The sequence below is a fragment of the Ictidomys tridecemlineatus genome, chromosome 5 (assembly GCF_052094955.1).
Source record: "Ictidomys tridecemlineatus isolate mIctTri1 chromosome 5, mIctTri1.hap1, whole genome shotgun sequence".
NCBI classification, from domain to species: Eukaryota; Metazoa; Chordata; class Mammalia; order Rodentia; family Sciuridae; genus Ictidomys; species Ictidomys tridecemlineatus.
In genome coordinates, this window is record NC_135481.1 from 177,538,823 (window position 1) to 177,560,674 (window position 21,852).

Genomic DNA, 21,852 nt, shown 5'->3' on the forward strand with positions numbered 1-21,852 from the left:
ATTCTCAGCCCCACTTTGTATTTTATTAGAAACATTCTTACTGAGTTATTTAGCACCTCATTTTTGCTGAGGCTGACTTTGAACTCACGATCCTCCTATCTCAGCCTCCCAAACCGCTGGGATTACAGGCTTGTGCCACCATGCCCAGCCCCTGACTATTTTATGTGAAATAGAACTCTACTCTTTCTCCTTGTTATTTCTTTCCTTCCTTACCCTGCTTTGATTTTTTTTCTTTCTTTTTTTTTTTTTTTAAATAGCACTTAGCACTGTCTGGGGAAAAAAAAGTGCAAAATGTATGAGGGTAGGAACTTTAATGCCCATACTATCCTAAATTAATGTCTATTCTGAATAGGACCCCTAATGGACTTCTCTCTCTGTTATAGGTGAGGACTGTTCCCAGAGGCAGTTGCTGCTAACCCTGTAACCCAAAGGAGGAAATAACTGGCTAAGTCCAGCCTCAATACTGGTGAGTGAGAGTTCTTGGTCAGACTCTGGGCAAGCTAGGGCTAAGATACAGGCTAACAAGTTTGGGGATTATTTTTTACCCTTAGTACAGATAACTTACAGGTGATTACTTTCCTACGCCATGACTAAAAGATTGGATATTGGGATAGGTAGCCTCCTGGTCTGGGAGTAGTGTTGAGATAACTTTCTTGGAGCTGCGATGAGAATGTCTGGTATCATTTTTATTTACTATTAGTAAGGCAAAGCAGGCTTACTTCTTTCTTGCTTCTGCCAGTTGCTTTCTGCTGGGGGGTATCCTGGGACCTGGCAGTTTTGCCTGTATACCCATAAGCTCTTTCAATATGACCTCCACAACTCTGAGGCTTTCTTGACTTCAGTCTCTGCCATGACCTACCTAGACCCTAGGTTAGCCTTAGGAAATCCTATAATTCTTTTAGTCCTGAAAAGTGTAATAGTAGTGGTGGTGATTGAGTTATATAGTAAGGCTATATGAATGGGAAGTCAGGAAAGAAGAAGGAGGACCACAGATAATGAAGGGAAGGAAATCAACATACTAAGAACTTATTTTGTTAGATTTCCTTTAATCTATTTAGACAATTCCATTTTAAAGATAAAGAAATTGAGGCTTAGGAAGCTGAAAAATTTTTTAGGCTTTATGCCTGACACCCCATAAAGCTGATTGTAGTACCTAGTTCAGTCTAAATGTAAATAATACCCTTGTTTTTCAGGATTTGATGGCTTTTCCTGCACTGCTAATCTTTCTAGTATCCTGGTTTTTCTTAGAAAATTCATGAAGATAGACCTCTTTAAGGATTCTATATTTGAGAGGTTCAGAAGGGCAGTCAGGAATTAGTGATCCCTTCTGAGCAACAGTTTTTAGAGGGAAGGTGTTCAAAGATTGAGATAGGAAAAACCTTTATGTAGGCAGAAACCCAGCTAAATAGGACTGGGAGGAGAAGAAAATGTCTAACACATGGATCCCATAAATATTTGACTGATATAAATTGGGGACTTGGAGAGTTGGGTTGAAGTTGGAAAACCTGAGTTTTTATCTATTTCAGTGTGTGCCCTTCAACAACTTTTATTTCCCTATTTGTAAAATTGGAATGCCTGCCTGCCCCCCAACCTTTGTGTGTTTGACAACCATGTGGGGATATTGTAGGAAGCTAATGAGAAATGTCACATTGTGAACCATAAAGCAGCATGAAAGAAACAAGAAAGAAGAAAATGAGAAGAAAGCATTATAACTATGTAGGATCTCAGCCCCTGACTTGTTTGCCACTCTACTACTCACCAAAGTAAAAGGGAAGGTTTTCCTTTGGGAATTTCTGTTGTAGAACATCTCCCATACCTTCTCTTCCTTCCTTTCTCCTGTTGACCCTTCCCACAGCAGCTCAGTTTTTCCATAAGGAAAAGGATTCCAGAGCACAGATGACAAAGCCAGACAGCATTCACAGCTGCAGTTTACAGCATGCAGGTTGCAGAATGTGGCTTTAAATGCATTTATACCCTGGCTGCAAGGCCACTGCTGGCATAGATATTAAAGCAGTTTTCAAGAGTCTATCCTAGTGTAAGTCTGTTCTCACAGAAAGGTTTTTCTGAGAAGTTGCCTTGTTTCCTTAGTGTCATCTCAGGAGAAAGCTATTCCTATTTTGATCAGATTTCTTGCCCCCTTCCCTTCCTTATCCAAATTATAGTGAAAAAGACATTTATACTGTAGTTGCATATCTTATTGAAAACCATAGTCATTCCAGTTTCCTGTCATCTTGCTCTTTCCCTAATGGACATTTTGTTTTTCCCTCTCTCTGCCTGAGGGGCCATGGAGGAGTCTTATCCGCACCTGGTGCTCTTGGATTTCACATAGCCAACTCCAACCTTTTCTTCATACTATGAGTTTCCAGGCTCTTGTTGACACCTCTTTTTATCTTGGTAGTCTAAACTTCTATAGTTTCTGGCCTTTCCATGGCCTGGGTAGATCATATTTTTCCTGAAACAGTTTGACTAGTATTTTAAAATATGAATGGTTTCAAGGTGAGTGTGGTGGCACATAATTCCAGCTATTTGGGAGGCTGAGGCAGGAGGATTGCAACTTGGAGGTGAGCCATTTAGTGAGATCCTCAGCAACTTAGTGAGACCCTGTCTCAAAATAAAAAGAAAAAGACTAGAGATGTCTCTCAGTGGTAAAGCACCCCTGGGTTCAATTCCCAGTACAAAAAGTTTCTATATAAATAAATGTATAATGTAGAGTTATCCTTATAATAGATTCAGCTAATAGCCTCATTTTTCCAAAACCTAAATAAAAAACAAGAGGGAAGCAAAGGGTTGTCATCCTTAAGCTGGTGCTAATTCTTGTTTTTATGTGTTATTAATAATAAATTTAGCATTCTGGTTTCTAACCCCCAGTATGATTAAAAGCAACATATTAAAAAAGGGAGAGGAGGTACTATATTAATAGCTGCTGGAGGTGATACCTGAAAGCTGTTAGTAATGGGAAGGGTGAAAGAAAATGATAAGAAAGAGAAGTTAAAACAGCAGACTGGAGGGCAGTAGTCCTACAAACATCTATGTGTATCAGTAAGATACGGGTGGAGCTATATAATTTCTACCATTGTTTTAAATTCTTTTTTGAAGGCCAGAATTTTCAGAAAATGTTGCATTAATTAATTATAGCATCTATTATATTATCACTAATATAATGAATACTGTACATGAATTTCATTTTCATAGCAACTTAGGAGGTAGGTGGTGATATTCTTGCTTTATAAATGACTGAGACTTAGGGACCTGTAGGCAGAAGAGCTAAGCTTAGAACCCAAAAGAATTTAGCTCCAGAGAACTGTTTTTAATGTTATCCTATATTGGCTCTTTTTTTATGACCTAAAAACCCTGTCCTTCTCAACTTCATGGGCCAGGAGTTTCCAAACCTTTTCTTGTCATTTTCCAATATAAATTTTTCTTTTTGAAGATAACTTGTTCATGATTCATTTACTGAGTATTTGATGAACTTCTACTATGAACCAGGTTCTATTTTAAGTATTTGAGATGTACCAGTGAATAAAAAAGTTTTCTCTTGTGGGGGTGGGAGAAGTATGCAGTCTTTCATCATTGGGATTTTTTTGTGGATGGCCTTTATCAGGCTAAGAAAGTTCCCTTGTATTTCTAATTCATGGAGTTTATATTCTAGTGGAAGAAAGTATATAAATGAAGCTGGGCGTGATGGCGCATGCCGTAATCCCAGTGATTAGGGAGGCTGAGGCAGGAGGATTATGAGTTCAAAGCCAGTCTCGGCAAAAGTCAGGCACTAAGCCCTGTGTCTAAATAAAATATAAAAAAGGACTGGGGGGCTGGGGTTATAGCTCAGTGGTAGAGCGCTTGCTTAGCATGTGTGAGGCACTGAGTTTGATTCTCAGTACCACATAAAAATAAATGAATGAATTAAATCTACAACTAAAAAAAAAATATTTAAAACAACAACCAAAACTTAAAAAAAAAAAAGTGTGGTGGGAGGGCTGGGGATGTGGTTCAGTGGTCCAGTGCCCCTGAGTTCAATCCCTGTTACTGAGGAAAAAAACAGAAGAAGAAAAAAGAAGTGTATAAATGAATAAACGTGAAGAAAAATAAAGCAGGATAAGGAAATAGTGAGCAGCTTGATGATCAAAGAAGGCCTCCCTGAGAAAAGATCTACCCAGGAATCTATCCTAAACAGGGCAAGGGGTTATATTACAAAGGAACAGGTGAGCATAGCTTCACCCATGGGGCTGTAGCAAGACACACCCATTTCTGTGACTGAGCGCCTCAGCACCCAGCTGGGGAGTGGAACTCAGTCACCCGTAAGGTTGGCCTCCCACAATCAGACATCCATTTTTTTTTAAAAAAAATCTACTTATTAGTGACATAATGATACATCTAAGTTTGCCTGATTGCACCAACTGGTACCTCTAGTCCTCAATCTGATACAATGTTGAATAGAAGTGGTCAGAAGAGACAACTTTACCTTGTTTCTAGTTCAGGGGGTAAGGGAAGAATTGAGTCTTTCATCATTAAGATTGTGTGTGTGTGTGTGTGTGTGTGTGAGAGAGAGAGAGAGAGAGAGAGAGAGAGAGAGAGAGAGAGAGAGAGAGAGAGAGAGAGAGAATGAACACGCCTTATACCAGGCTAAGAGAGTTTTATAATGGATAGGTATTAGATTTTGCATTCTATGTTTTTGTTCTACTAACATGGTATATAAATTTTATTTTTAGTTATTAAACCAACTTTGCATTCCTAGAATTTGGTTGTAGCATATAATTGATTTTAAATTTTAAAAATGAATTAAATTCTTTTAAAATTTGCTGAGGGACACTGATCTGTAGTATCTTCCCTCCTCCCTCTCCGCCCCCTTCTCCCCAATTACTGGGGATTGACCCCCAGCTCTTTTTATTTATTTTGAGACGAACTCTAAGTTTCCCAGGATGGACTTGAACTTGTTGGTTCTGCTTCAGTTTCTTGAGTTAGCTGGGATTGCAGGCATGTACCACCAAGTCAGGCTTAGTCCATAGTATTTTGTATCTTTGTCTGGTTTCAGTATCAGGGTAATAGTGACCTCAGAGAATGAATTACAGTGTTTCCTCCTGAGTTTGTAATGGCTTGTTATTATTTCTTCTTGAAATATTTGATAGAATTCACCATGCAGCCATGTGGGTCTGGGCATTTTTGGGGGGGGAGGGGGGATTTTAAAATTACTAATTGTTTTCCCCCCTTATAATAGATCAACTTAGAATCTGTTTCATTTTTAGTCACTTTGGATAATTTTTATCTTTCTAGGAATTTGTCCACTTCATCTAAGTTGTTTAATTTGTTGGTTTAAAATTATTCATAGTATTTCCTTATAATTTATTTAACTTCTATAAGATTGTGGTAATATTCCCCTTTTCATTTCTGGTTTTGGTAATTTGTGTTTTCTTTCTTAATTAGCTTAGTTACAGGTTTGTTAGTTTTGTTGATATTTTCAAAGAACCAATTTTTGGTTTTATTGTTCTATTCCATCTATTTCCTCTTTGTTATTTTCTAACTTCTTTTTTTTTTTTAATATTTTTTAGTTGTAGGTGAACATAATACCTTTATTTGTATGTGGTACCAAGGATTGAACAGTGCCTCATGTGTGCTAGGCAAATGCTGTACCACTGAGACCCAGCCCCAGCCCCTAACTTCTACTTATATTTTGGGTTTAATTTGTTTTTCTTTCTCTGGTTAAGGGTTAGGCTATTGATTTCTGAGGCCCTGTGCAGCCCAAATCAAATTCTTCTTCAGACTTGACTAGACCCGTTGGCTGTCAGATTGCTCCCTCTAATGTAGTAATAGCCTCTGGAGCCTCAAAGAGGGTCTACTTCAGAAATAACGAGGGGAGATAAGTGGTCCATGGTGTATGTTACCCACAGAGATGGGGCAAAGGCTAGACCCATAGTGCTTAGCAGCCTGGATCCTCCCTGCCCCAAGTCAGAAGTGGACAGGCCTGAGCTTTAAATTGAAGTTATGAGTTGGTGGCATACGGCAAACCAGAGATCTGAGGAAAATTAACTGATACAGAGGCTTCAGGATGACTTTGGGGCCTTGCCTAAATACTTCTGTTACCTATTATGAATGAGATTCTAAGTAGATATTAGATTGCATTATACAAATAAATAAGGTTTAAAATGCAGATCCTCTAGATAACATTGAGGTAGGGAAAGTTGTGAGCAATGCCTGGGCTTGTTAGTTACCTGTGGTCTTTAGTTTCCTCTTCTATAAACAAGAAATAATAGTTTCTGCCCAGGCTTGTGTAAGGCACATTTCCAATAAGTTCTGTATAAAGCCATTATACTGTACAAATGTAAGGGACTATTAATGTTAGTAATTCTAGTGATGTGACTTGAAAACAGAATCTAGGAAGATCCAGGAGCAGTAGCAGTGCATCATCATCTTTCAAGGTGTAGAGATGAATGTTTGATCAAAGTGGCATTAGTACCTTAAAAGGCAGGAGGCCCACTGTCTACCAGTATAAGCATCATGGTGACTAGAGAATTCTGTCGGGAGGAATATGAGGGAGACTGCCAGAGCAACTCATAAGAAACAGCTGTCTGTATTCATTCCACACCCAGGGATTTGAGCCATATTTTATTACTTTGGTTTGAGAAACAGCTGGCTTTCTTGAAGGTTGCTGTCACAGCAAAGCAATAAGGTCCAGCTTGTTTCCTAGAAAGGAATAGCATGCAAAAAAAGCTCTGTGCCCCATTGGGTCCTGAGTTGCCCTGTTTTCATTAAAACTAAGGGGATCTTTCTTGCTTTTCACTGGAAAAACAGAAGATCAATCAAATATTGAAGTGACTGACAGATCCTCTAGGTCAGATCAGCTAGAAGGCAGTTCTAGGGATGTTGGCTGTGGCAGAGAGACAGAGTCCTGAATTTAAGAATATAGCAAGAGATCAAAAACCAAGTTAGGAGAATGGGAAACCATAATTCAGGAAACCAAGGTCCATCAGCAACTGTGGTGCTAGAATCCTGAGATGAGTAAGAGATAAATGAAGGAGACTTGTCTAATTGGGCAAATGCAGGGGGAAAAGTATATTCTATAAAGTACCCAATTAACATAAAACAAATTGCTTCTTTGGGAATTATCTGTGTTATCTGCATCTCTGTTCTCCACTCCTATATTCATCATGACCCACTTCCATCTCTTCAGTTAGAATCATCTGTCGAGTTAACTGAACTAAATGTATAGGGCAAGAGACAAGATACCTATGGAACAGCTGGTCTTTGGGAAGATTATTTAGCTGCATCTTCCTCACCATTATGTATATTCTTTAAAACCTTAGGCCATATGATGTTGGGAGAAAGAGGGGGGCTTTAGAACCAGATTTACCAAGATCTGGCTTGTTCTTGTATTTCCCACTAATTTCTCTGAGCTGTAGTCTACAACTGCAAGATGAGAACAACTCTACTTTCTGTGGATATTTTGATGCTAATATTTTTTAAATCAAAAAACAAAAACAAAAACCTGGCCAGGTGGCACATGCCTGTGTAATCCCATTAGTTCAGGAGGTGGGGCAGGAGGATTGCAAGTTCAAAGCCAGCCTTAGCAATGTAGGGAGACCCTGTCTCAAAATAAAAATGGCTAGGGATGTGGCTTAATGGTTAAGCACCCCTAGGTTTAATCCCCAGTGCCAAAACAAACAAGCAAAAAAACTTAACCTGGATTGGTGTTCAATTACCAGTGATTGAAATAAATTGTGAAACCATGTGTTTAGTGTTAGATTGAAAAAGGAGAATGTCAGACTCTGGAATTTATTCTACTAATTCAACCTTGGGAAAGTATTTATTCCTGGGCCTCAGCTTTTTAAAATTTTTTTTTATTTTGTGGTGCTGGGAATCGAACCCAGGACCTCATACATACTAGGCAAACACTCCATCACTGAGCTATCCTTCCCACCTGTTTCCTCAGCTTTTCAAGGATGGAATGAAATGAAAGTGTTGATCTGTAATTGCTGATGTCCCTTCCAGTTCTAGCCTCCAAAGGCACACTGTTGTCTTAAGACATCATTGGGAGAGGCAAAAGAAGAAACCTCAACTTCAGTCCTGCTAAAGGATATACCAGGGGCAGTTACAAAGAAGGAGCCATTATTTATAGTAAAAAGGTGTTGGCAGAGTCTGATAATCTGCTCTAGGGGCAGTGACTGTCACCCACCATTTGGAAAAGAAATATCAAAGTGAAGGTCAAAATGGCTTGAAAGATTGAAGACCAAGTGGCTAGCAACTGTGAGGAAAACCATGAGCATAGGACCCAGTTTGTGCTCCATTACTTACTTACTGGCTGTTTCCAGCCAAGCTATTTCTCTTTTTGTGGCCTCCCTATCTCCATCTGTAAGTTAAATTAGAGTTTTCTCCGAGAGCCTATCCAGGGATAACTTTATGAATTTCATTTTCTATTCTTTCAGGACCCTCAAGTTGTATTTGTACTCCAGCTTTTGCCCTGAGTGTGGAGAATTATTTGAGAAGGTTTTTCATCCAGCTAGGCTTTGCCTATTATGAATGAGATTCTAAGTAGATAGGCTTTGTCTAGTGCTGAGTATTTAGAATGCTTTTGAAACTCCAGTTTTAAGCCACCAAGAATCATTTAGTTTTCAACTCTAGAAATGCTTTGGTTCACCTGATCCACCCCCCTCATTTAATACTGAGAGACAATATAGTAGACTCTGAATTCCAGTTCCTGCCAGTACTACCTAAATCTTTGTGAACCATAGTACAATTGATTGAAAGAGGAGATAGTGATAATTGAGTAGGCACATAGAGAATTATTGTTTAGAACAGGAAAGAAAAAACAGGCCTGAGAAATATGAAGTGTCTTGCTCAGGTTCGAGCTCGGACCAGAACCCAAGTTTCTTGTGTCTCATTCCACAATTTTTTTCCTCTAGGGCCAAGGTCAATTGCACCCATATGTATGCAGTAGCAAAGATTAGAACTGAAAGCATGTCAGCTTTCTTAACATCCCCACCAACAGCCTTCTCAAATCCCCTGTGGCGTGTGTCAATAACACAGCCCATACTTGTTTTAATCAAGCACTCATGTTTGATTTGCTTTGGCTGGTACAAGATCCATATGCTTTTAGAATAGCACAACATATTCTCCCAATCAACTCTTTCTCATTCTGATCAACTTACAACTCTGGTCTGTCGCTAACTAGGGTTTGTCCCTAAGTCTTCCTTACCTGATGTGTGAATTCACATTCAGTCTTTTGTACTAGTTTGCTCTTTTTCCCCTTGAGTAACATTTATTTTGTGCCTATTGTGTGCCAGGTTTATGATAGGTCTTCAATCTTGCTAACTCTCTAAGTACCAATAGCTCCAGAGTGAACTAAATAAATTTACTGTCTAAATGTCTAGTCTGCCAAAGAGCTGGAATTTGAACTCAGGCCCTCCTGACCTATAGGCTGAACTCGTTCTTGAGTATTGTACTGCCTCCCTGGCCTTTGGCTGCAGTCTTTCTGGGCTGTATTCAGAAGTACCCAAAAAGGAACAATCCAGGCATAATAAAAATATCTTCCATGCCTTTAGTACATTTTCCCAAGTTTCTGCTTTACCTTGTCTCAAACCACCTTCTCTAGAACCTAGGTGTGGGGCCTAGAGATCCAAGAGCTGAGAGACCAGTTTTTCATCTTCAACATGAAAACAGATTTCCTAGTAAAAAGCAAATTCTATTTGTCATTTTTAAGTTGAATGGATGGAATACTTCAAGCATTAAGCCCACTATTTCTGTACCCACTTCTGAAATACAGGGAAAGAAAAAGAAAAAGAAGTCTGTACATTTTAACCTGATGAATGTCCTCTAGGGACTGGGCAGAAGATGAGACATATGAGACATACACATGTAAAAGATTTAAGGAATAAAATTGTTCTGTCCATACTCACTTTTCAATTTACAAAGCACTTTACCTTCAGAGATCATAGTATGAAGAAACAGAAGGAAACTGCCTTTATGTGCTAGAACCAGGGCTAGAGTACAAAACTTCAATCTTGATAATGAGGAAGAGTTTTTAAGTCCTCACTAAGAGGATTCTCTTTTTGGTATTGATCCTACCCACTTCAGTTGCAAAAGGGGCAGTCCCTTATTCTCTTCCCTTTTCCAAGCCCTCCTCTGTGCTCTAGGTATTTCTTTTTCTTTTTTTTGTACCAGGGATTGCACCCAAGAGCCCTTAACTACTGAGCCACATCCCCTGCCCTTTTTAATATTTTGTTTAGGGATAGGGTCTCACCAAGTTGCTTAGGGTCTTGCTAAATTGCTGAGGCTGGCTTAGAGCTTGAAATCCTCCTGTCTCTGCCTCCAGAGTTTCTGGGATTATAGTCACGCACCATTGCACCTGGCTTTGCTAGGGATTTCTTAATGAGCCTTCTTTAGATGAAGTCTTTTGAGGCATAGGGTGAGAGGAGATATTTTTGTGTTTAAATTTTTCTCAACATCATTTGCCATAAAATTTTGGAACTTTAGGATATCAAATATGGATCTTACTTGACAATCATCAGGTTTACAGAGGAACCTTTTATTTAAATGTGTAACAATAGAGCATCTCTGGTTGAAGCAACAGCAGTAGGCCTTAATGGGTCAGCCTCTCCACTACTCTTCCCAAAGACAGCCCCTGAGGTATATCCCTTAAACCTGCAGAGTTCCCAGGAACACAGTTTGTAAACCACCATTGTGACCAACTTTCCTATTTTGTAATTGTGAAATTGAGGCCCAGCAAAAGGCAGTAATGAGCCCAGGATCATACCATGAACAAATGGCAGATGTTCTGACCCTCAGCCTAGAGCCCTTTCTTCTACATTGGGCTTTCTGTCATTGTGTCATTTCCTAAGTGACCATCTGTGACACTTCATGGCATCTTCTGCCTGGGTTTCAGGTTTCTCTTGCCTCCCATCTTCTTGTTCTGTGACATTTGCAAGCCTGTGGGTTTGGTACCCTTGTCAAGGCATAATTTTCATACACTCAATGACCATGCATCAAGTTTTAATTAATAGGGAAACCAGGAGAAAAAGAATAGCTGAGAAACTGGATTTAGGTTGTTAGTGAAAAAAGGATTACTGTAATAAAATTGCTAAACTAGATCCAAAATTGTTTAATGTCCTGAAAATGTAACCTGTATAGTTACCCTCAAAAAAAAAAAAGTCTATCTTCTCAGTTTTCTACATATTAACCTCTAACTTTGCAGAATTTTAAAACATTTGGGCCCTATTGGTTTGTGAGTAAGTCAAACAAAATTCCCTTTTCCAAGTGTCAGATGGCTCTTAGATGTCCCAAAAGGCCATACAATCATCTTTTTGCCTTACATTCAAGTTTTGAATAATTTTCCTTAATATGGAACCACTTGAACTATCAAAGCCTCTTGTATTAAACCTGGCTAAAGCTGTCTCAACCTAGGAAGATACCTTTCTGCTTAGGACACAGACTGGCCTCTTTTGGGAAGTTTCTGCAGGTAATAGCCATCAGCAATATCTTGAGTTCTCTTCCCTGTAACTCTACTCAGTGGCCTGCAGGCTGCTCTTTTTTTTTTTAATATTTATTTTTTAGTTATAGGTGGACACAATGTTTTATTTTACGTTATTTGGTACTGAGGATTGAAGCCAGTGCCTCAGCATGCTAGGCAAGCGCTCTACCTCTGAATCACAACCCCAGCCCCTGGGGGCTGCTGCTCTTTCCTAATCCTTGACTTCTTCCCCTTTCCCTGGCCAAAAAGGCTTTTTATTTGCTCATGGATGCCCTTGGGGCCATATTGGGTGCAAAGAGTTAGAGTTCATTTGGAGGAAGTTTATCTTGTGCACAGAGACAGTTCACTCATTGGTAAAGTAGGCACCTGCTTTCATTATGTTGTTTTAGCTCTGAACATATTTTGCCCATCTTCTCATCTCCACTGCTGCTACCAATTCCATATCTTAAATCATTTTTCACTGGGAATGTTTTAAATTATTATTCACTCCCATCTTTGCCTCTGAAATATAACTCATTTCTCTTTCCTGGGTTTTAAGAGATCTTACTCCTATCACTTCCCTGCTTGTGAAAACTGTTAAGATCAATCCCATCTCCTCAGCATGACATTCAAAACTCTGCAAAGTCTCTTTCTCTCCTTTCTGTCCAGCCTCTTCAGCCCCCTTCCTCTCATGCTATCTGTTCTATGGCAGTTCATAGGGAAACTTAAATAATATGAAGGACAAGTTCCCAATCAAGTCTGCCAGTGACAGTTAGGAAACATTCTTAATTGTGGGGCTATATTAACATAAAATTTTGTGAACATTTGTGCCAGTCACAGGAATAAGTCCTTGGTAAGGAGGAGCCAAATATACCATTAAGGCCTTTGGAATGCATGAACAGTTAAGGAGGACAATCAGGTAAAGTAAGTAGACCATAGTGATGATTGGTATAATAGAAGCATGAATAGTGTTTTAGGAGCTTGGAGGAGGGGATACTTCCCACCAGGCGACCAGCACACTGGTTTCATTAAAGAGGTTCGTAGCATAGAAGTTAACTAGTGAGATCAAAATAAAACACACAGACTCAATTATCTTTTTCTATGACCAGGTCCGAGACGGCTCTCTCCTCTCTGGCTCTCACCTCGAACCACCCGGTGGGGCAGCAAGGCTTACTCAGGGCTAGCAGGAGAGAGAGAGAGAGAGCATGCCAGGGAGTGGCCTTTTATTGGGGAACAAGAAATTCAGGGGAAAATTCCATCCAATGAAGGTCGAGGGGGACAGCATTCCAAGGTCAGGGTCAGTGATTGGCCTCAGGGTCAGTGGTCAGTCACACCCCCACACGGACAGGCTCTCGCATCTGGAGAGGGTGGGGAAAGCTTCGACACAGTTTGGCCAGAACGCCTCACACCCAATCCGAGAGGTGCACAATCACATGCGAGAATGGCTTCCCACAGATACTAAGTGTATAAGAGACTTAAGTATTATGTTTCAGAGAAGGGAAAATAGTTCAATGTAGCCAGAGTATAGGATTTCAGAAATAGGAGTATGAAGTTACCAACAAAGTAAGCCAGACTTTAAGCCAGACCTAGTATTCCAGATTATTGTGTTTACAGTTTACACTTAGCATATGACATTGAATTCATGAATTACATGATATGTATTCATGAGTTCATGATTCATGAATTAATGTTATTTGTCTGCTGGTGCATTTAACTGTGTATTAGGCTGTTTGTTTTAAATTTGAAGTACTCCTGAGATAAAGCAAATCTCAAAAATTGGAGCCAGAAGGATAGGTTAAACCTAAGCTCACTCTAGGCCTGGAACTTCTGAAGTGTTCCTCAGTTCCACAAACCTATAAGTTAGTCACAGCATGTAAGAATCAAAAAGAACCTTAGAATACCACTAGTTTACAAGCATATTCATTCAATAAAATGTTTGATATAGCTCTTAGAGATGTGATACAATAGTGAACAAAACAAAGACTGAATTTTTATGGAACTTATTTTAGTGGGGGAGATAGAAAATGAAGAAATGTAAATAAGAAGAAAAAAGGAGGAGGAAGATCATTTCCACCTGAGAGAAGAACAGGTGAAAAGATCCTGAAGTAAAAGTGTGTAGAATAACTAGAAGACAGACAGTGTGACTAGAGCAGCACTGGCAAGGGGAAAGATACAGGAAGAGGGGGCAGCTGTGACCAGAACAAAGCCCTGAGGTCCATTTGGGCAGTGAGGAAATGATGCCAACATGTAGTCAGAACCACAAAGCAAGTTAATAGCAAGGGCAGGATTGATACTTTCGTGTTCAGCCTTCTTTGCTTCCTGCTATCTTCTGGCTTTTGCCCAGTCTTAACTTGAATCCCATTTAACATCTTTATTCTCATGTCCCACACTCAGCTTTCTTTACCGGCATTTCTCTCACCCACATTTGCTCACATAACCTGGTAATAGAGTATTTCCTGGAAGATCAAAGCTAGGGGGGTCTGCAGACATCTGTTAGTTCAATCTCTGAAAAATCCAAAGGCAATGACTTGCCCAATACCATTTATCTAGTTATTGGCAGAACTTAATTTCCTTTCTCCAGTTCTCTTGCCTTCCAGTCTCTGGGTCATAATTTTCTGCATGCTACATCTTTTTCATTAGTCTCCAGTAAAACAAAGTTGTTACCTATTTTGTTGGCAAGAGCAGCTAGGGCCTCCTGCAATCTGCCTTTTCTTCAACTTTTTATTTGGGCTTTGTCATGTGAATTTACTGTCTTATTCTGACTATTGTCTTTATTTAACTACATCCTCTGCAAAGATAGCATGTTGCTAATTTCCCACCCTCATTCTTGCTACCTTCATATCTGAACTAGCAGTCTGTTCTTAACCACCAGTCAGTATTCAGACTTTGAAGCCCAGCCCCAGTCTTTTTTTTTTTTTTTTTTGGTTCTTTTTAATTATATATGACAGTAGATGTATTTTGACATCATACACACATGGAGTATAACTTCCCATTTTTGTGGCTATATGTGATGTGGAGTTATACTGGTCATGTGTTCATTTATGAACATAGGAATGTTATGTCTGATTCATTGTACTGTCTTGTCTTTGGTTTTGGGATTGGCTTATTTCACTTAGCATTATAGTCTCCAGTTCTATCCATTTTCCAGCAAATACCATGATTTCATTCTTCTTTATGCCAGCTCATCTTAACCTCCAGAGAAGAAATATGGAAGAATTATTAGGTTTGAAGTTGGCTATATCTAGATTTAAATTCCAGCTTTGGCACATACTGGGACAAAGTAATCTCAAACAGGTTACTTATGTTCAGAGAGCACCTTTCTCATCTATAAAATGGGGCTGTTAATACCTGCTACCTGGGGTTACTGGAAGGATTATTTAAGGTATTATGTGTGTGTGTATTTATTAAGTATTCTGTAAAAGGAAACTCTACTTCACTCAAAGGCCCTTCCTGAAAGCCCTCTCCCTTTTTTCTAATTATAGCTAACATTTCTTGGGTAGGTTTCTCTGTGCTAGACACTGTGTTAAGTGCTTTAGCTTGTGAATCTACAGCAGGATATTATGGCAAGGTAAAAGTTAATTTTTTTTTTTTAGCACGGATCTCATTATTTATAGGTTTGGTTATTCTTATATTTATCTGAGGCCAGGTTAGGATTTAGTATGTACCTATGTTCCAGTTGTTGCTTTGTGAATTTTTAGCTATGTAAACTGGACTTTATTCTATTGTATTTTTCCTTCCAAGAGAATTTCCCTAAAATTCAAACTCATAACCATTTGGAAACATGACTTGCTTACCTACTCACCTTGGGAAATGTTTCTGATGACTGAGCAGTAGCAACTGGTCTGGCCCTACATGCTGGGAGCCATTAGATCAAGGATTGGAATTCCTTACAAATCAACAAAATCAGAAGATTTCTTGGGTAGGATTGAAAATAGTGTTGATGGTAACACTGAATTATCTTCTGGGGTGGTGATTGCTAACTCCACCTAATGGAAGGATTAGCAATACACAGCCACCTTTACTTGTACCTGGATAGACTATATGTGTTGCCAAGTGTCCAAGGTTGCTGTGGCTGCTTGTGGGCCATCTTTGCCATTCAGGACATCACTGCTGGCCTCTGGATAAGGCAGCTGTCGCTTTGATAGAACCAAGTCTTTGGAATTGAATAGACATCAGTTCAGATCCCTGTCAGATTGTTACTACTTGTGTTATTATTATTATTTTTTAACTAGGGATTAAACCCCAGAGTGCTTAACTGCTGAGCCTCATCCCTGGCCCTTTTTATTTTTTGAGACAGGGTCTAAGTTGCTGAGTCTGGCTTTGAATTTGTGATACTCCTGCATCAGCCTCCTGAGCAACTTGGAAAACAGGCATGTGCCACTGTGCTTGGCTCCCTAACCTAATTCTTACTATTTCTCCCAGAGCCTCAGTTTACCTGTTTAAAATAATGCTGTTGCTAACTGCTTTTGAGGTTGTTGTGAGAACTCAAAATACTGTAGGTAAATCGATATCGTACAGTACCTGAAACTTTGGCAAGTTTATCTGTTGCTATTAGCTCCTTGAAGACTAGTATCTCTAGGAGGTGGCAGTAAAATCAGGGCTGTTCTGAGTCTTTAACCACCCCCACTTTCTACCCTCACCCTAAAAAATGCCCTGGATCCCTCCTCTCCTTCTTCAAGTTCAGACCCTAGAAATACTGAGCAAAAAGGAAACTTCCAGTTCAGCCTCTATCCCACCAACCATCATACCTGATTAAGAAGAATTGTTATCTAGCAGATATACAGGGGGCAGGGCAGGTAACTCAGGCAGCAGCTGATGAACAAAAGGCTTCTCTCCTGTTCCCAATAAATTGGTCCTTGGAGATCTTAGCTTTGAATTTCTAATTGACACAGGAAGGAAAAGATTCATTAGTCTCTGGACTCATTAAAATGCTCTGCTGCTCCCCTACAATTTATTCTTGGTACTTCATCAGGAGGAATTAAATACATCAGTGGGTTGGGAGGCTACTGACAGCAGAGTCCTATGTGCCTAGGGCTGCTGAGGGCTGCAGGTGTTTAGCTTCCTATTCTGTGGAACATACAGCTTGCATCAGAGGCACTTCACATGAATCTTAAGTCTCACCATCACCACTGGAAGGACCTTCTGAAATCACTGATGAATGATAACTCATTTGTGGATGATCCAAACAAGAATTGGGATTTGTTTAAGATTACCCCAAGTATGTTAGTGGTGGAGTCAGAATTAGAATCAGTCAGGCCATCTGATATCCAGATCAAGAATATTTCTACTTTATATTTCTAGACTCAATATTTCATCCATTCAACTTTCAACAGATAATTTTGGCATATTTTGTGTACTAGGATTCTATAATAAAACAAAACAGACCTGGAGTAAGAGAATATTTGACCCCAGTATCAGGGGAGGTTAGAAAGTCCTCCAAGTTTTGGGCACTGGATAAGAATTAACTCAGCAGAGTGGTAGATGAAGAATGTTAAAGCTGAGGAACTCGAGACTTTCCAGGAATGTTGAGTCTTGCTAGCATGGAAGGATTGAAGAAAAGATGAAAAGTTAAGTCAGTTCATATCTATGAGGTTTTAGTAATTTTCTCTTTAGTTATAAGGAACTGAGGTTCTGGGATTAAGAATCCTGGGTTCCAGAAGTGTTTCTGCTATCAATATGTTGTTAATCATTCTGTTAATATTTATTTAATGTTTTTTAAGTGAGCCATGACAGACATTGGGGTACAAAAAATGAATAAGATCTGTGTAGTTCCCTTCCTCAGAGATCTTCAGTACAATGAGGCAAACAAATCAATGAATATATAAATCAAAGGAATAGTTACCTCTGTTGGAAGAGTCAAGATTAAGCAATATGTGCTGGGGCTCAGTGGTAGAGTGCTTGCCTTGTACATAGGAGAAATGGGTTCGATCTCAGCACTACACAAAAATAAATAAATAAAGAAAGAAAGAAAGAAAGAAAGAAAGAAAGATACTATGTCCATCTACAGTTTAAGAAAATTAGGAAAAAAAAAAAGATTAAGCAATGTGTCACTTTTAACATTTCCTCTGGGCTTTGATATCACCTGTCAGATGGGAAATAGCCATTGTCTTGTGTAGCTCAGGAGCTGGTGAGGAAACAACTTTGTAATGACTGGTGTTGGTGTGGCATTCTTTGGGTTTGAGACATTTCATATCATTAATTCATTGAATCTTAAGTATAGTCTTATGATTTAGGAAATTTCCCCCCTGTTTACAGATGAGAAAATTAAGACTCAGAGGTTAAGACTTATTCATGGTTTTACAGGTTTTTTTGATTACCAAAAGTTAGGATTAAAAATCCAAATCCTGAGCTGTTTTGCAGTACAGTGGAGCTAAACAAACTTTGAAAAGTAAAAAGATGACCTTACTGTCCCCAACCTAGGCAGCAAATTGTTCCCTCCCACCCCTTTCAAGGTCATTAGAAATGTAAAGAATGTCTACAGTGTGAAAAGCAGGGGAGAAAGAAAGGGAACTTATTTCAGATCTTGTCTAGGCTGGATCCTGAACGTTTTAGACTATGTGCACCGTGCCCTGCTGTTCCATCTTATGCCCTTTACAGAGTGCTGTCTCAATCATTATCTCATTGTCTGCTCATAGTAGTGTGTGGTGTAAAGAGCCGGCTTTATAGATGGGCACATTGAGGTTCACAGAACTTAAGCAGTCCAGAGTTAATCACTTGTTCATTCCAGAACCAGGACTACAGTCTCGGGCTCTTAACACCAAACAGGTACTCTTAAATCATAGAATATAGTCTTCGATTCAGTTTAGTTCAGACATTTCTTGAGTATACTATGTGCCAGGGAATTAGCTATACAAGAGAACCTCTAGTTAGATTCAAACCATCTTGGTGCAGCACCTTCCTTTTCTGAGAACACAGACTTGGGTTACTTATTTTTTGGTCCCCAGCCAGGGCCTAGATCCAAGAATTCTTTGCTGTTGTTTTTGGCTTTAGTCTGTCAGAAGCTTGGGAAAGCAGATGGCCACAGCAGCATGGATGATGAGGCAGAGCTAGAGGATGAGTTGAGAGCCTTATACCGAACTACCTCTATTTTTGTGCCTAGGTCACTTACCAGAGTATTGTGCATCCCAGAGCAAAGTGAAGCTGACTAATCTGGTCGCATTTCCCATCTCTAGTCCCCCTGTGCCTATCTTCTCTTCCTGGACACAGCTCATACAAGAGCTTCTAAGATCTCCTGTCCCAAAAGACCTCTTGTACCTATTTCCTAGGCATATTCTAAGATAAGGCTAACGAATCAGGTCCCATAGCCAGTCTGGCATCTCCTTTGTGTTGATCACTTGGGCTGTAGGCCTCCTAGCAGGTTCCTACCCATTCTTCTGTTTTTATTCCCTGACTCCTTAACCTGATTTTTTGCTTGGTTTGATTCTGCCAAACATCCTGAAGCATAATCAATACTGAGAGAAATTGGTATTTCCTATTTATCAAAATCCTAACTGGCAAATTGAGGCAGAATGGCTGGGAACCCAGCAAGGACCTTATAAATCATGAAAGGTAATAGCAACATTTATTCATGATGTTTTGAATATTTTTAATATTCATATCTTTACACATTATAGAACTCTTTTGTAGCTGTTACTGCTATAAACTACAGAGCAGCTCTGTGAGAGAAATAGTGCAAGGATTTCTGTTCCCACTTGACAATTGAGGAGACTAAAGCTCAGGGAAGATTAGGGTAGGCTTGTTAACCATCTGATAATTGTGGTGGTGGAGCTCAAAACATAATCAAGATCTGAGATAAGTAGTTGTGAGTTTGAAACGTGGAGCTTACCACTTTCTAGCTGTGTAGCTCTGGGCAAGTTACTCTCTGAGCCTCAATTTCTTTCTCTGCAATGTGAAAATAATAACATCTACTTGTGGTTGTCCAAGGATTAAGTGGTATATGTAAAACATCATATCATTTCTACTGCTGACACAGTATAGAAAAAGTATTAGGATGTCACTGTATGTTCCCTTCTCAATGTTTTAAACTCTGAACATTTGAAAATCAGTAAAATGAACTACACATAATTTCTATTAACCCGAGTATGGTTTATGTGTCTCACTGGGTTAAGAGAACTATATTGGAGGGAAATAGGGATGTTCTGGCACTGGCTAAATACTTCTGATGCAAATCATAGTAGGTTAGAGTTGATAGGGACTCTAGAAATCTGTGTATTTCTCAAGCTGTATATTCCACAGAAGATATGTTAATAATTTGGAAAAAGTGAGGTTGAATAATATTATTTCTTTATTGCTGACTTCGCAGAGCCTAACTGGGCAAGTGGCTTTGGGAGTGGTTGGGAGGCACTGTCAGTGAATAGAGTATGCTAAATGTTCTGTTCTTATTTGACCTTGGAGTCTTTTTTCTGAGGAGTTCCCCTTAATATTTTGAAGAACAGTGACCTTCCATGGAAGAGTTCATACGAGACTAATGTGCTTCAGTTCTTTCATCATCCATGGGAGGAAGGTGAGACCTATAATGGATCTCAGAATCAAGCGTAAAGCTCAAGGTGCCTCACTCCCTTTTGGACCACACCACTTATTTGTACTTGACCATTCTTTCTTTTCTAACTAACAAATCCTAAAATTACAGAGGTTTCTGTAAACCACTAATCAACATTGTTTTAGCATCTAGCTTTCTGTTTTGATGTGTTTGTTCCAGTAAGCAGAAAAATGAGTGTTATGCCAGATTCATGGGACCCCAATAGACCTCCAGGAGCCGAATCCGATGCAATCACACGAGAGTCTTTATTGCAAACTCGAGCCTGGACTCACAACCGTTTCCGATGCAGAGGTCCCAGGAAGTGAGCCCCAGTCCTTTGTTCAGTGAGATTTTATAGGTTTTGGGGGAATACTCTATGCGTCACAACATCACACAGCAAATCATTCCATTCCATACCGCAGGAAAATCAAACAACAACTCTTAACATTGATTAGCACATTCAATGGTGGGAACAAGTTGCGCAGGGGTGATTGGTTAGTACAAGAGGGGGATTCGTTTGAACTGATTGGTTTAGGCCACGAGGGGCGTGTGTGCTAAACTACATGGTTTCCCAACATGTTATCAACCACCATAAACTACTTGGGGGTCATATGGCATTCCAGGTATTTTCCCTGTCTCATGCTGATTGGAGGTTGCTAGGGGGGTTGCTATGGGTCCTCACCTAGCCTAACTGAGTCAGGGACACCTGGCACCACAGACCTCTCCTGTTATTTACAGACAAACAACTCAGCAGGGTGGGTATGTGCTTAGGAGTGCTCTGTGGGTTTTTCCAAGGACAAGGGTCACGCCCCTTTCCTTGGTCAGGCTTTGCTCTGAGGTAGAGGCTGGTTTCTCAAAAATGGAGTCACATTAGTTTCCCATGAGGAAACAGCTTAATGGTAATCAAGTGTTTCCAAACAGTTAAAGGACCAGGGATCAGATAATTGGCTTAGTGTTTGTAAAGGCACCTGTAACCCATAAAACTGAACTCTATTCTTGCTGTGAGAAATTTGGGTTGTATCAGGGGAACTCAATCTAGGAGGTCCACAGTGTAGCTCCCAATGAGAACCACTCTGACTTGACACCAGTAATCAAAGATCTCTAGAGGCATTTGAAGAGAAATGTCAAATTTTATGTGTCTCACTGATACTCTTCTATTATTATCTTCACTACAATGTTCTAAGGGTAGGAATATGCTGTGAGATTTCTATCCAGACCCTGACAGAGGGAGGTTCCCTTGGCATTTAGTGGGGGCTATCCTTGCACTTTACTTAAGCCTCCTTTATATTTACAAAGTTGTATGGTAGACTCTTCAACACATATTGAAAACAGTCCTGTGATCTTTCACACGGCACATGAGGATATTAACACTAGGAGAGGGGTAGTTACTTATCCAAGAATCTGACAGCAAATTGGGGATAGGTTCTTTCGTTAGCTCACAGGTACTAGTATGTTCAAGAATATTTATTGATTGAAAAATTAGTTAAGACTCAGGAATGAACTTTAGGTTTTAAAAAACACTCTGTTCAGTATTTGTTCTAAAAAACTGGTATGGTGGAACTCAATTGTTGGGCTTATCTCTGAGACACTAGATTATACAGAGATGGAAGGCTGGGTTTCCCTCTCTATGTTGGTGGCTGACAAGGATAACATTATTTGATTTTTACTGCTCTCTGCTTGTTGAGAACCTTGTATATTTTGCTCACCACAGGAATCCCAGATTCAGCAGTCTGGACTGCAGACTCAACCTCTCATAGCCTCTGTTCCTGGTAGCATATTGAATAAAGACACCAGTCACCCCCAGCTTTTACTCTCCCTATCTAGGATTCTTTCACCTGTTTTTTAGCAGAAAGTCACTAAACATCTACTGGTTGCAGCACAGTGCTAGAGGGTGGGATTG

The 21,852-nt window shown here is 39.6% G+C and overlaps 1 protein-coding gene across 5 annotated transcripts in view; it reads left to right on the plus strand.

The window, feature by feature from the left end:
• Nucleotides 1-21,852, plus strand: part of Raly (RALY heterogeneous nuclear ribonucleoprotein) — an 81,583-nt gene that overhangs the window by 35,236 nt on the left and 24,495 nt on the right. For 4 of the 5 annotated variants that reach the window (XM_078051652.1, XM_078051653.1, XM_078051651.1 and 1 more), the window contains exon 2: nt 384-466. The exons of the other annotated variant lie outside the window; for it this stretch is intronic. The gene's annotated coding sequence lies outside the window, so the exon portion shown is untranslated. The remainder of the gene's footprint in view (nt 1-383; nt 467-21,852) is intronic. 5 annotated transcript variants of the gene reach the window in all.